Source organism: Scardinius erythrophthalmus (assembly GCF_964197995.2).
Source record: "Scardinius erythrophthalmus genome assembly, chromosome: 8".
Classification (NCBI taxonomy): Eukaryota; Metazoa; Chordata; class Actinopteri; order Cypriniformes; family Leuciscidae; genus Scardinius; species Scardinius erythrophthalmus.
In genome coordinates this window covers 42903511-42916950 of record NC_138228.1, presented here as the reverse complement: position 1 = coordinate 42916950, position 13440 = coordinate 42903511, and the positions used below count along the sequence as shown (strand labels likewise).

At 38.1% G+C, this 13440-nt stretch overlaps 1 protein-coding gene across 1 annotated transcript in view; it reads left to right on the top strand.

Annotated features, from left to right (window-relative positions):
* Window positions 1-13440, top strand: part of aplp2 (amyloid beta (A4) precursor-like protein 2) — an 80197-nt gene that overhangs the window by 357 nt on the left and 66400 nt on the right. The gene's annotated exons all lie outside the window — the stretch shown is intronic.

Here is a 13440-nt window from a genome sequence, read left to right as displayed (position 1 = left end):
CGCACTAATATCTCACCCTCGTTTTCATGATTATTATTGTTTACACTGATATTTCCCTTCTGAAATGTGCCTTTTTATTGTGCTTTTTATATTCCTGATATGTTAGTAGTTTACAAATGACGTCCAACGCTCAGCCTATAAAGTCATTAGTCTAATAATACGAGTCTGTAAATTGTCCGTATCCCTGGTTGTGTTTAATTCGGTGGCAAAAGAGAAACTTATTCAAATGTAATATTAAATAATTGTTATTTTGTTCCTTAAAGAACAAAAGCTGGACGAAGTAAAACGATGAATTGTCGTTCTTTAGACGAGCTGTATAAGGCTAAATGTCTTTATCTTTTCGTTTTAGTATTTATCTCCCATCTTTATTTGTGTTGTATTGGAAAACTGAAACCTAAACAAAATTGATTCTGTCATAATGTCAGTTTGAAGTCCTCCATAGCTAATATCTGATGATAAAAGGCTTTCAAATATCCTTTTGACCTATAATGTTAGTTGTTGTTTGATTTTTTTTTTTGATTATTATTATTATTTTTTAAGAGTTTGTGTTTGCTTCGAGTCAAATATCAAAGAATCAAGCTGGACAATCGGCTTCAGGATGTCCTTTGATGAGACCTTTATACAACTAGAATGATTCACATCATTATACATATTCATCAGGAATAGCTTTCAGGTGTTTGATCTGAACAGCATCTCTTACCACGTCAAGCTTTAGGTGATAAAAAAACACTTCCCGTGTTAAAGGACAAGTCTGTATCTGTCAGAGAACCCTGCATCAAGCTACAGTATAGGCAAATTATGCAAATGAAATCATGTGGTATGTTAAAAGAAGTCAAGTTTATAAACTCTTAACGCCATTCCTGGATGGTCCATGTCTGGTTGCGTTAAACCTAATCACAGCTGCCCTTGTCCTTTTTGCACTTTTGAGCCAACAGTCCTTTCCAATAAGAGCTCAGCCGCCATCATGATATAACAAATTATGAAGCAATTATTTTCAAAGCCTGAAATAATGGCAGTAATGCACTGAAATAAATAATGAAATATCTTCGTGTGCTAATTGATGCATTTAGAGAGAGAGGAGCTGCCTGTGGTTCACGAGGAGATGCATAGATGTTTATGGATAAGCAAAGATCAGCATCAAAGAATCATTTTACCTTCGGATCAATATTATGACCCTATCGTATTTCTGTTATCACTGCTTTTTTCTTCGTTATACATTTGACTCCTTGTATCCTTGGTTGTGTTTATCTGATGAAAACCATGGTAAAATGTTATTTTTGGGAGAAGTGTGCGCAGCATTATGATGCAGGTTGGCAGGAGTTTGATGCTGTGCTACTGAGTCTCGTTGACCTCAGACCTGATTTATAACCCGACGGGGAAAGTTCTGCAGAGGTTCTGCATAGCCCCAAGCTCTCACTTACTGCAGGAGAGCTGCATCCATTGAAACCTCCAGTTTCTCCCTCACAGTGCCGGGGATGGGAATTATTCCTTTGCCTCTGCCAGGTGCCATTGTGTTTGTAGGAGACAAAGGGAATGTGTTAAAATCACACTGGGCTGTCTGTTTGAGTGTTAATGCTTTACTGTTAACTCTAAAGCCGGTGCAAGTTTGGATTTGGCTTTTTTTGTTTCCTCAGCTGTGGGTATGTCCCTTTTTTATGTTGTTACAGCCATACGTTATATAACCGTACCACTTCCTGTCTCAACAATAAGGATTTTTCCTGTTAGTTTCAGATTTTTACTTGCCTTGACGACAGTTTCACTGGCCCAAATGAAGGCCAATGTAACATTTAGCTGTGTTTTAATAGCTTGTTTTTAAATAAAGTGTCAGAATATTTATGAACATAATATATGTGTTTTTTTTTACCAAACAAATTTACAACATTTTAAAACTTCTCATTAGGCTACTCTTCAGACATTTTTTCAAAAACCCCCCCCCCCCCCCCAAAGTCTCTTATGCTCACCAAGGCTGCATTTATTTAGCATAAATTATATTACAAATTAAAATGTCTGATTTCTATTTTAATGTTTTAAAATGTAATTTATTCCTGTTCTGACAAAGCTGAATTTTTAACATCATTACTCCAGTCTTCAGTGTCACATGATCTTTCAGAAATCATTCTAATATGCTGATTTGCAGCTCAAGGAACATAAAAAAGAAAAGAAAAAATGTACTGACCCCAACTTATATAATGCAACTTGATAGAAAAACCCCATCAGAATACCAATGTCAAACTGGGCGTCAGGGGTGAGGGCTTTTGTTAAATTTCTTTTGAAAACAGTCTATTTTTGCAACTGAAATGGCGGCATAAATGTATTTATACACAGAAATAACAATTGCAGGAAATGCTATCACACTTTTTTTTTTTTTTTTTTTGACAAATTATAATCAGAAAACAATGTACGCTGGTTATTTAATTGTTTTTATGTTTTGGCTTTTGCATTGCATCACCCTGTTTTTCCATGAGCATTGCATTTTTAGAAACAGCATGTCTAGTTATAGATAAGCTGCTCTTGAGACCCATGTATATACGGTTGCGCTCCTTCTCGCTTTTTTGAATGCAAGAATGACCCCTGACTGTGTGTGCATGCCTGAATTGACGACATAAATGCAGCACTGGGCTGAACCTTAATGGCGCTGGCCTCAAGCCATCCTTATTGTTGAGCCCTGTACGTTTGATCTGTGTTCCATGTGCTTGATCAAATCCAGTTTTGCATCTCAGTGTGTTAATTTTTGCTTTTATAGACCTTATGAGCCAGAGAAACGAGGGCGCCGCCATCTTTCGAATATTGTCTTTGAACTTCCGTTTTGCGGTCGCTCTGTATATTTCTATGGCATCGCTGTCCAGGAGTATTTAGCTTTTGAAGTGGATTTACTTAATGTAAAGTTATCAAGAGGATTGTAATGTTTAAAGCAGATGTCTTAACAAATGTCAGTAGAGACCGGGAAGATTTTAAATAGACTCCGAGCCGTTCATTCATAAATGCGTAAGATCGCTGTGAAAATACAGACCGGAAGTCAAAAGACAACGAGCGCAGCGCTGAAAAGGGGCGGGGCTACATACGGTCTATAGCAGGGATGTCCAATCCTGCTCCTGGAGGGCCACTGTCCTGCAGAGTTTAGCTCCAACCCCAATTAAACACACCTGAACCAGATAATCAAGGTCTTACTAGGCATTCTAGAAACTTCTAGGTAGGTGTGTTGAGGCAGGCTAGAGCTAAACTCTGCAGGACAGTGGCCCTCCAGGACTGAGTTTGGACACCCCTGGTCTATAGCTTGCATAATGACTGGCTAACTGACTGCTTGAGTTTTTTTCCTTTCAGTTGTTGTTGTTGTTGTCACATGGACTTTTAATGGAAAGAACAAATTCAGGGAAAAAAGTTTATTTGAAATGAGTTCATTTCTTGAACCATTAATTTAGAAGCAAGTTCCTCTACTAATTCAAATGAACAAACTTCCCAACCCAAAGCCCAGTCTTGCTGATATAACATGTTGCCAACTAACGCAACACAGGCTTGCTGGAATTTCACTGGCGCCAAATCATATTTGTGTTGTGTACGAAGCAAAGCCAAATCATATGCGAGTTGTGTGCAAAGCTTTTTCACATTTGACTGTTTTCACTGATTGTAACGCAAGCTTTGGCACATACCAACATGAATGGAGTGTTTATTTTGTATATTTGAAAATGCAACGTCATGTGTGCTCTAGTATCCTGCTGCTGGCAAGGACATGATGATCATTCTTGTTATTCTCATTATCTGAAGCACATTAGAAAACACTAAACTTGCCATACTTGGGAGTTGCGCAAACCAGCTGTTGTCACCCCATGGGTTCAAGAGAAAGCTGAAAAAGAGCTTGTAAAAATTCTCTGTTGATGAGAGGGAGTCTGTGCACTCTTTCCCAAGCCTCTGAGATGGTAAACAAAAAGTGTTGTCTCTTCTCCAGCTTGCTCAAGGGCCCACCTTGCTCTCGTTACGCAGTCGTGCAGCTCTGCCTCCAGTGTTCAGTGTTGTGACTCTGGGCTCTTGCAGTGATGCATTGCGTTGCAAGGAGTAGTTGAACAAATGACACCTGATCGGACCACATTCCTAGGCTTATTTTACAGGATATATCAGTGCATGTTATAAAATATGGTTGTTTTTGTAATTTTTCATCAGCAATGTGGTTCATCATCTCTGAAATTACTTTGCTTTTTGGCTGTCATCAACTCTATACTTATGGACTGCCCATGTTTCACAATCAGGTCTTAAAGAGATAGTTCACCAAAAAATGAAATGGTCAGCATTTACTCGCCTTCAAGTTGTTCCAACCCTGTATGAATTTCGTTCTTCTGCTGAACACAAACGAAGATATTTTAGATAATGTCGGTAACCAAACAGTTGATGGACCCCATTGACTTCCATAGTATATTCAAACATTTATACATCGCTATGATCAGATGCTTACTTAACTGCTGTTTTCTCACTGCTGTCATTTTTATTGTGTCTTTATTTTGAGTAAAGCGTTCAGGACATATTTACATATTCATCTGTTGGGATGTTCGTTATATCTATGCAAAGATATTTCCAACTTACCTTTTACCCCTAAGTGAAGAACAAAAAAAAGAAATTCACTGAGTATATCGTGGCTTTTATGTTTTTTGTTTTTCATTGAATATCTTGTTTTCCTCTGAAATGTCATATTTTAGAGGTTAAATAGTTGGCGAGTGCGAGTCTTGTCGGTTCTGATCACATCTTCCACTCAGTTAGATCTGACATTACACAAAGTCCAGGCATTGACTCCAAAGCAGGATTTCTTTGGTTTTCGCACCTGTGTTTGGTTAACAACATGCAGTGGTTTTGTGTGTGTATACGTGCATGTTTGCAGGGGTGTGTGTGTGTGGTCTTTGCTGTGGTGATTCTGTCTGCTGCCTTTGATGGCACACAATGCATTTGTATGCAGACTTCATTGTGTGGATGTGTTAGCAGGGCTTTTAATAGCATGGATTGCTCACCCCAGGACTGATGAATGGATGACAGTGAGGGGCTATTGTGAGCTCTGAAAGAGTGCAAGCCTCCTTACCAGTTCAAGGACCCGATTGGGACATAAATGCATGTGTTTATTAGATGCGATGACAGCCTTGAGATCAGACGTTAATTGCCACATTGTTTACTTGTCTTCATGATAGTGTGATGCTCAATGGTAGCATACAGAGTGACTGGCGTTGGTTTCTCTGTGCTGTTTATTTACCACTGAAACAGTCTTATTTGGCTAACAGGAACTAATGTTAATTTTCTGATAAGTGCAAGAACTCTGCCAGTAACATCTGGTATCTTGATTGTTTGATTTGCTACTTTACGATAGATAGATAGATAGATAGATAGATAGATAGATAGATAGATAGATAGATAGATAGATAGATAGATAGATAGATAGATAGATAGATAGATAAAAAAATATATATATTATTTCTTTTATTGCACCTTTTATTTGTTAATTAATTATTTATTTAATTTGTACATCAGTGCTAAAGTGATTCGCACAGGGTCCAAAATTAAATGTTTGCCTAATAGTCAGGGGAGAATGAATTAAAAAAGGAATAAAAATTAGATAGTAGGCTTGGTGTACTGTCTGTTCAGTGGACTGTAAAACAGTCACCTAGGTTGTGACGCACATTTTCTTTAGTAGACCATTTTTCCACACATCACTCACTCTGCTAAGTGATCCCATCAAAACATTTTTTGGTGTGAGTTTATATGCATGGCAGGTGTGGCAGAGCTGTATTGTTGGATTGCAGGCATTGATCAGTCTTGTCAGCCATTTCCTGTTTCGTAAAGCCTGAGCTATGTTAGCACCACCCTGATGCTCATCCTCTGAGCTGAGAGCTTAGTGCTTAGAGAGACATTTTCAATTATTTTACCAGCCGCTCTCAGTCTCACCACAAATCCTCTTAGCTGTAAGACACACTGAGTGCTGGACAGAAGAGAACAGAAGAGAACATGCTACTGCTGCGGATGCTCCACCCGTCCATTACTGATATGATGCATACATACGCAAACACACTTTGATTGCCACACCTTTGAGTTAGCTCGTATCTAGCACCTTAGAAGCCTAGATACGAATTCAGAAAGGCACAGAAAATGAAAAATGCATTCTCTGGAGCACCTAAAGGGACATGGTTGAACTTGCTGTTTGGCCGGTTACATTACAGTAAAATCAGATTTCACTTCTCATTTTAAGACTGTAAGGAGAAGATGACTGACAGGGCAATGACGGAGGATTTGTTGCACAACAGATCCTGACCGTCAGTGACTAATATTTGATCTTGTAAAATGTGTGGTCAGCACTGCCGCTCCCTCCCAGATTATGCGTGATTGCGAATTCAAAAGCCTAAGCAAATAGGAAGAGTGCATTCAAAAGCAATTTCATAACCCCGCATATTGATAGCGGCTCCCTGATGCCCACAAATTATATACAGTTACCCAAATGGATTATTGTAAAAGAATGCAAAAGCATTGAAAAAATATTTTGATCTCATATATCAAATTTCCCCCCCCATCACCATGTCCCTTAAGGGGCTCCGTAGAATGGCTTGTTTCCTTTCTGAATATAGTAAGGTTAAAATGAACAAATAATTTGTATACAGACCTTTAAATTCCACAAGGCAGTTTTTATAATAATAACTTTTTAATGACATAATTATGTTTCTATTAATTTTTTTAAAACAAACATTTAAACAGTGTTCAAGCAACTAAAAACGGCATAGACCAAAATATTAATTGTGGTGATTTAAGAATCGATATCGCTTCATCAAAATGAGACTGTCAATGTCAACCCAGCCTTAACTATCTAAAACTATTTTTAATAACTTTTTGAGTTTATCAGTCCTTTGGTGTGACATGAGTTTTTAAAAAGTACAAATGTTCCATGTGGTATTTCAATTATTATGAGATCATTAAAATTGCAAGAAACATCAATTAAAGTAATTTTGAGTGGAGTTTAACATGTCAGACTACAGGACACACGTTAGGACATTTCAAGCTATGTTGGCACATTGTTTCCAACAGTTAGACCATATGCCAGAATCTGAACAAATATTTAAAGCTTATTTTTGGTTATTAATGTTGCACCACAGGATTGAAATGCCACATAAGTGTAATTAGTAAACTAATTAAATTTCCCCCTCAACTGCAATCTTGCATTATTTACTTCCTGTTGGGTTCCTGATTCGTAATATTTTCAGGAATCCTCAAGAGGCTGCTTATTTAGACATGGATTTTATGAATCGCTCCATAGGACTTATTAATTAGTGACAAAATAAATAAATATTTAGTGTAATGTGTAAATTCATATTAGTCATTTTTAAGCTTTGTGTTTCTGTTGTATATCTTATAGGCCTACATAATTTGTATTTTTATGTGTTTCTGTCTTTCACAGTTCTTCATGAGGACAGTTAAACTTACTTGAAATTGATTAAAATAAATAAATATAATTATTTGTATAGATAATTACAAGTATGGTCTTTGCTGTCCAGGCAATTTCTGAAAAAAAAAAAAAATATATATATTTTTATATATATATATATATATATATATATATATATATATATATATATACTCTACAGATAAGGCGTTGTCGGGAAAATTCGTCTTGCGGTCCTACCCCAAAGCAACAAATAAAATAAAATTCCTTATCAAAATTTATAAGGAAAGACAAGTATTTTGTTTAGGCTTGGCTTGTAGGGAATTCCAAACCTGCGTATATTCTAACGCACATAACTATAGAACCCATTCTAAATGCGCATGTGAACGCCATCAGCGTTTCTCACAGGTTCGCGTTTAAAGTCTGTGTAGAGAGAATGGTGTCGTCTTAGCGGCCCCTAATTTAATAACAAATGATCATTGCGACGGAACCAAATCAATTAAAACTAACTTTAGATGGAAATAACTTAACTCTGCTGTAAAGCCGAAACAATCTCTGTTACCTTAAATTATACGCTTATCTCTGTAAAGCTGCTTTGAGACAATCTACATTGTTAAAAGCGCTATATAAATGAAGATGACTTGACTTGATATATATATATATATATATATATATATATTATATAGATATAGATATAGATATAGATATATATACACACTCACCTAAAGGATTATTAGGAACACCATACTAGTACTGTGTTTGACCCCCTTTCGCCTTCAGAACTGCCTTAATTCTACATGGCATTGATTCAACAAGGTGCTGAAAGCATTCTTTAGAAATGTTGGCCCATATTGATAGGATAGCATCTTGCAGTTGATGGAGATTTGTGGGATGCACATCCAGGGCACGAAGCTCCCGTTCCACCACATCCCAAAGATGCTCTATTGGGTTGAGATCTGGTGACTGTGGGGGCCATTTTAGTACAGTGAACTCATTGTCATGTTCAAGAAACCAATTTGAAATGATTCGAGCTTTGTGACATGGTGCATTATCCTGCTGGAAGTAGCCATCAGAGGATGGGTACATGGTGGTCATAAAGGGATGGACATGTTCAGAAACAATGCTCAGGTAGGCTGTGGCATTTAAACGATGCCCAATTGGCACTAAGGGGCCTAAAGTGTGCCAAGAAAACATCCCCCACACCATTACACCACCACCACCAGCCTGCACAGTGGTAACAAGGCATGATGGATCCATGTTCTCATTCTGTTTACGCCAAATTCTGACTCTACCATCTGAATGTCTCAACAGAAATCGAGACTCATCAGACCAGGCAACATTTTTCCAGTCTTCAATTGTCCAATTTTTGTGAGCTCGTGCAAATTGTAGCCTCTTTTTCCTATTTGTAGTGGAGATGAGAGGTACCCGGTGGGGTCTTCTGCTGACCCCAATAATAAAATAAATTTTTTTTTTATTTTTTTATTTTTTTTTATTTTTGTAACTGAACTGTCTGTAACTGATTCCAATTCCACTTACTTTTCCATTGACAATGAGTCAGTCAGTATTTACATGGTTTTAAATGGGGAATTTACGACTTGTTTAAGTAGTTTTCCCATGCAATCATTCATTCACAAATTGGACTACTGGTTGCATATTGTGTGTCAGTACAGTGTTGAGCTACACTACCTTTCAAAAGTTTGGGGTAAGATTTATTTAAAAAAAAAAAAAAAAATTTTCTTATTATTATAAACTTGACAACAGTTGTGCTGCTCGATAGTTTGCTGGAAACCAACCATGATTTTTTTATTTTTTTTATTTTTTAGGTTTCTTTTAATAGAAAGTTCAAAAGAATCTTTTAACATTATGCATGTGTTTACTGTCACTTCTAATCAAATTAATGCATCCTTGCTGAAAAAAAGCTATTCATTTCTTTTAAAAAAAATCCAACCCCATACTTCTGAACGGTAGTGTACTTTCTTCCTCCGATTTGAATGTAAGAACCAGTGACAGAACCACAGGTCTTGATAATCTTTTTTGTTGTTGTTATCAGTTATCAACTTCCAAATCCAAAATTACATGTCAGATGTTATTTTAAATTGTCCACATTTATAAAAAATAAATAAACAATTCTATACCCTATTATTTCAAAATGTCCATCTTTTTTTGGTACAACGGCCATTAGTTTCTTGCTTTCTTTGTGTCTGAGTTTGAGTGTCTGTCTGCCACTGGCTCCCTCTCTTTCTGCAAATGTCTCTATCTCCTCGTGTGTGTTATGTCTGAGCGTGTCTGCTTCTTCAGGACCCTCTTCAGGACCGGCTGCATTAGAGGAAGTTAAATATAGCGAGCTCGTCAGGCAAACCCCGCTCGCACGATCTCTCCGAATCTCTGTCTCCTGGGCGGCGCGTTCGCTCTAATTATCCAGCTCATATTCGTCTCTTTGTATGAGAGAGTGAGAGGCACCGTTACCTCCCACGGCTCGACTCGGCTCGGCTCATCACAAATTTAGACTCTCCTCCACCAAAGACTCGCAGAAGCGGGCACGTTTGCCCCTTTAGCACAAATGCCAAGCAATCCATTCCACCTTTAACTGCTCCCCATAGAGATTTGTTGGCTGCTCTGACATTTGGAGGACATCATAGATTTTGTGGGTCTGTCTGAATATGTGCAAGTGTGTGTGTTTATAAGCTCATTGCCTGCATCAGTAGTTGCATTCGGATGGGTTGTGACTCATCTCCTTTGCATGTGTTCACATATGAATAAAACATTTGCTGTTTTATTCAGGAGCATGTTGTTCTCTCTTACACACAAACAGATTTCTTCTTCCATTTCACCAAGTATGCTTATGGCCCGTATCTGTGGCCATCTGTGTTTCTCTTGATGCTTGGATATTTGTGTCAAGATGGTTGAGGAAGATGTGTATGTGTATGAATGTTAGCATGTATGTTTGAAACTACTTACTTTCTAAAAAAGTAATACTCAATAATGTGTATATTAAACCCCATCTCTTTCTTGCATTCTACTGCCTTTTCACGATGAGATCTGCCTCCATTCAACCAACAACCGATGGATAGAACCTGCCCTAATTTGTTTTTTTTAATAATCGCTTTCACTTGGATGTGTGTCACAATACAGAAGTTCTGCCACTACTTCCATTTCATTGGTACTTTATCATTTGAATAAGACCGCCCCCATCCATTCATCCACACCCCTTCTCCATAACCCCACCCTCCAAAGATGCGAGCCAGTCAAACACTTACTAGCTGCTCTCTGACTTTGATTTCTTCTCCAGCCTAGAGACAAGTCACAGAGACAAGTGTGATTTCTCACGACACCTGTTTCAGTGATATCTCAGGTTGTAGGGACATATGATGTGTTGCGTTCTCAAAATAAATTCTCTTACATTTTTACCTTTATGCGGGATGGTAGTATTCAGTTTGAACATTATCTTAATGTTTTTTGTGTGTAGGTTGCTCACTCTTTTTCCCAGGTTCTGTAAATTTATATGGACTTTTTTTTTAAAGTATTGCACTTGCTTTGCTCTCTGTTTTAAGAGGATTTTGAAGTGTGTCACTTGCCTCATTCTTCTCTTGTCTATCAAACTGCTTGTTCTTGCTCTTGTAGGAGTGGCAGCAAATGAATCGGGGAATAAAACAAAACACAAAATTCCTGTGTGCATGGTGCTGCTTTAATTTACATGATCAAATGCGCTTGTAAATTTTGTGTGGGAATTGACTAGAAGCTTGCTAACCTCATTTGAATTCAGCTCAGGCTTTGACTCGTAGCCCCTCCTTTGTTGTGTTTTCTTTATTTGAGTTCTAGGAGCAGGTCTCTTTGAGAACGGCATTTAGAGACAGGGTTGTCCCAGTCATTCGGGTCCGTGATAGCAGGTCAACCATTGTGCTGACTGAACAGCAGTCTTTAGGTAGTTTGCTTGTGTATCTTGAGTACTTTTATCTGGCTGTGGAATGACCAATCATTAGGAAAATCATCTTTTTTTAAAAGATAAATCCTGGTTTTCCCTGGTTTGCATCCCTCTCTCTTTCTGGCCAAGCAAATGGTATCATCTCTGCTACATTTTCTAGTTTGGCTGTGTTGGCATGTTTGGGCTGGTTAGTAGGCTGTCTAAAGACTCTGGAGTTTTATTACCTAACTATTAGACAATACAATATCCAGTGCCAGGAACAACAAAGCTATACTGACACCACCTAGAAGAAGCCTCTTATGCTTAGTAAGACTGCATTTATTTGATCAAAAATACATAGGCTTATTGATACATAAAATATTTTCAAATGTAAATTATTCCTGTGATGCTAAGCTGAATTTTCAGCATCATTACTCCAGTCTTCAGTGTCACATGATCCCTCAGAAATCATTCTAATTTGCTGATTCGCTGCTCAAGAAAAATTATCAAAGTTGAAAACAGTTGCGCTGCTTAATAATTTTGTTGGAACTGAGATTTTCCGGATTCCTTGACAAATTGAAAATCTTTTGTAATGTTGTAAATGTCTTTATTCTCACTTTTGATCAGTGTAATGCATCCTTGCTGAATAAAAGCCTTAATTTCTTTAAAAAAATGACCCCAAACTATAGTTGTAGTTTTGCTCTAATAAACTATCTGTTTGATAGTGATTCACTCACATGACTTGAGACAAATTAACATGACATTTTATGCACTTTTTGAAAAATATGTTCTAGTCTTGGTCTTTCCATCCTGCATTTAAGCAGTATCCCAAAATTCTCAAACATATGTGGATGGAAACAGCTATTGACCTACTTAATGTTGACTATTCTGCCATAGTGGCAAGCAGTTCAGCATTGCGTATTTACCCTCTTTGCGTGATTGTTTCTGGTCTTAAGTGATCTGATCGAATTGGTCTTATGAGGCAGAGCAGGGGAAGAGGATGAAAATGTCAGATCAGGAGAGGTGAGCAGAGAGGTCCACGTGCTGTAACTGTATACACCCCAGAGACCTGGATCTGCACTGCTGAACCACCAAAAGAGCTGCCAACACTGATGCAGCACTTTTAGGGCGAAAAATACAGGTTGAGGGAGAGAATGCGATTGGCCGTACAGTGAAAAATCAAAGCGTCTTAAATTCTGACCTCAAGAAACTTAAACTCTGAATAGTTCAGAGGTCAGCTTCTTCCAATAAGCCAAATATCGGCAGCTTGTGGGGTCTGGTTTAAGGAGATGGCGACTTGTCATTATTGGTGGCAGTGACCGTGGAAAAGTGTCCAATCTGAAATCACAGCGGGCAGGGTTCTTCTACTCTGTCCTGTATGATGAAGGAGAGGAGAGCAGGATGAGATGAAGGAGCCTTTGAGAAAGGCCTGCAGCAAGATGCCTGTCATGGAGAGATATATGATGTTCTCACAAGTGGGATGGAATGTGGGAAGGTTGGAGGTGGCAGAAAGGATGGTATAGAAAACGGGCTGATGCAATGTACCTTGGAGAAAACGCAGTGGATCTCTGGGGGACGCGCAGCACAGCTCATAGCTGGCACGGCCCTTATTGTCTAATACTCCCTGTTCTGCAAATAGAACACTAATACGAGTAGTGTGACCAAGATCCTACTTTCCTGCCTGCATCTGTGTGACGCGTATTTGGTACTGCATCTATTAAAATTGGTCACACTTGGTATTTTAAAGACTCCCTGTGGTGAAAATCAAGTTTTTAATGTTTCTATGTCTATGTGGTGTTTTTAATATGCTTTAAGACAAACCATGTGCAAATTCAGGTCAACACCATTGCTGAGCATTTCCTCCTTAAAACTGCAGTGGAAAAAAAGACGGTTAAAAAAAAAAACGCGGTTTGAAATCGCTGGTGTTTCTTACATCACAAAACTACCTTGTAGCCAATCACGTCAACGAGCCGGCGGGCTTTAGCATATCATTAACTGCGAAGTAGGGGAGTCTCAAGAGAAGCCAGGTTATCCTGATATAGATATATCCTGACTTTGTAGATGAGCCTGTATGCGTGAGTGAGAGGCGGGGCTAATTTGCATATTCATGGTTCTGCGTATACTAAATAAAGCAAGGTGT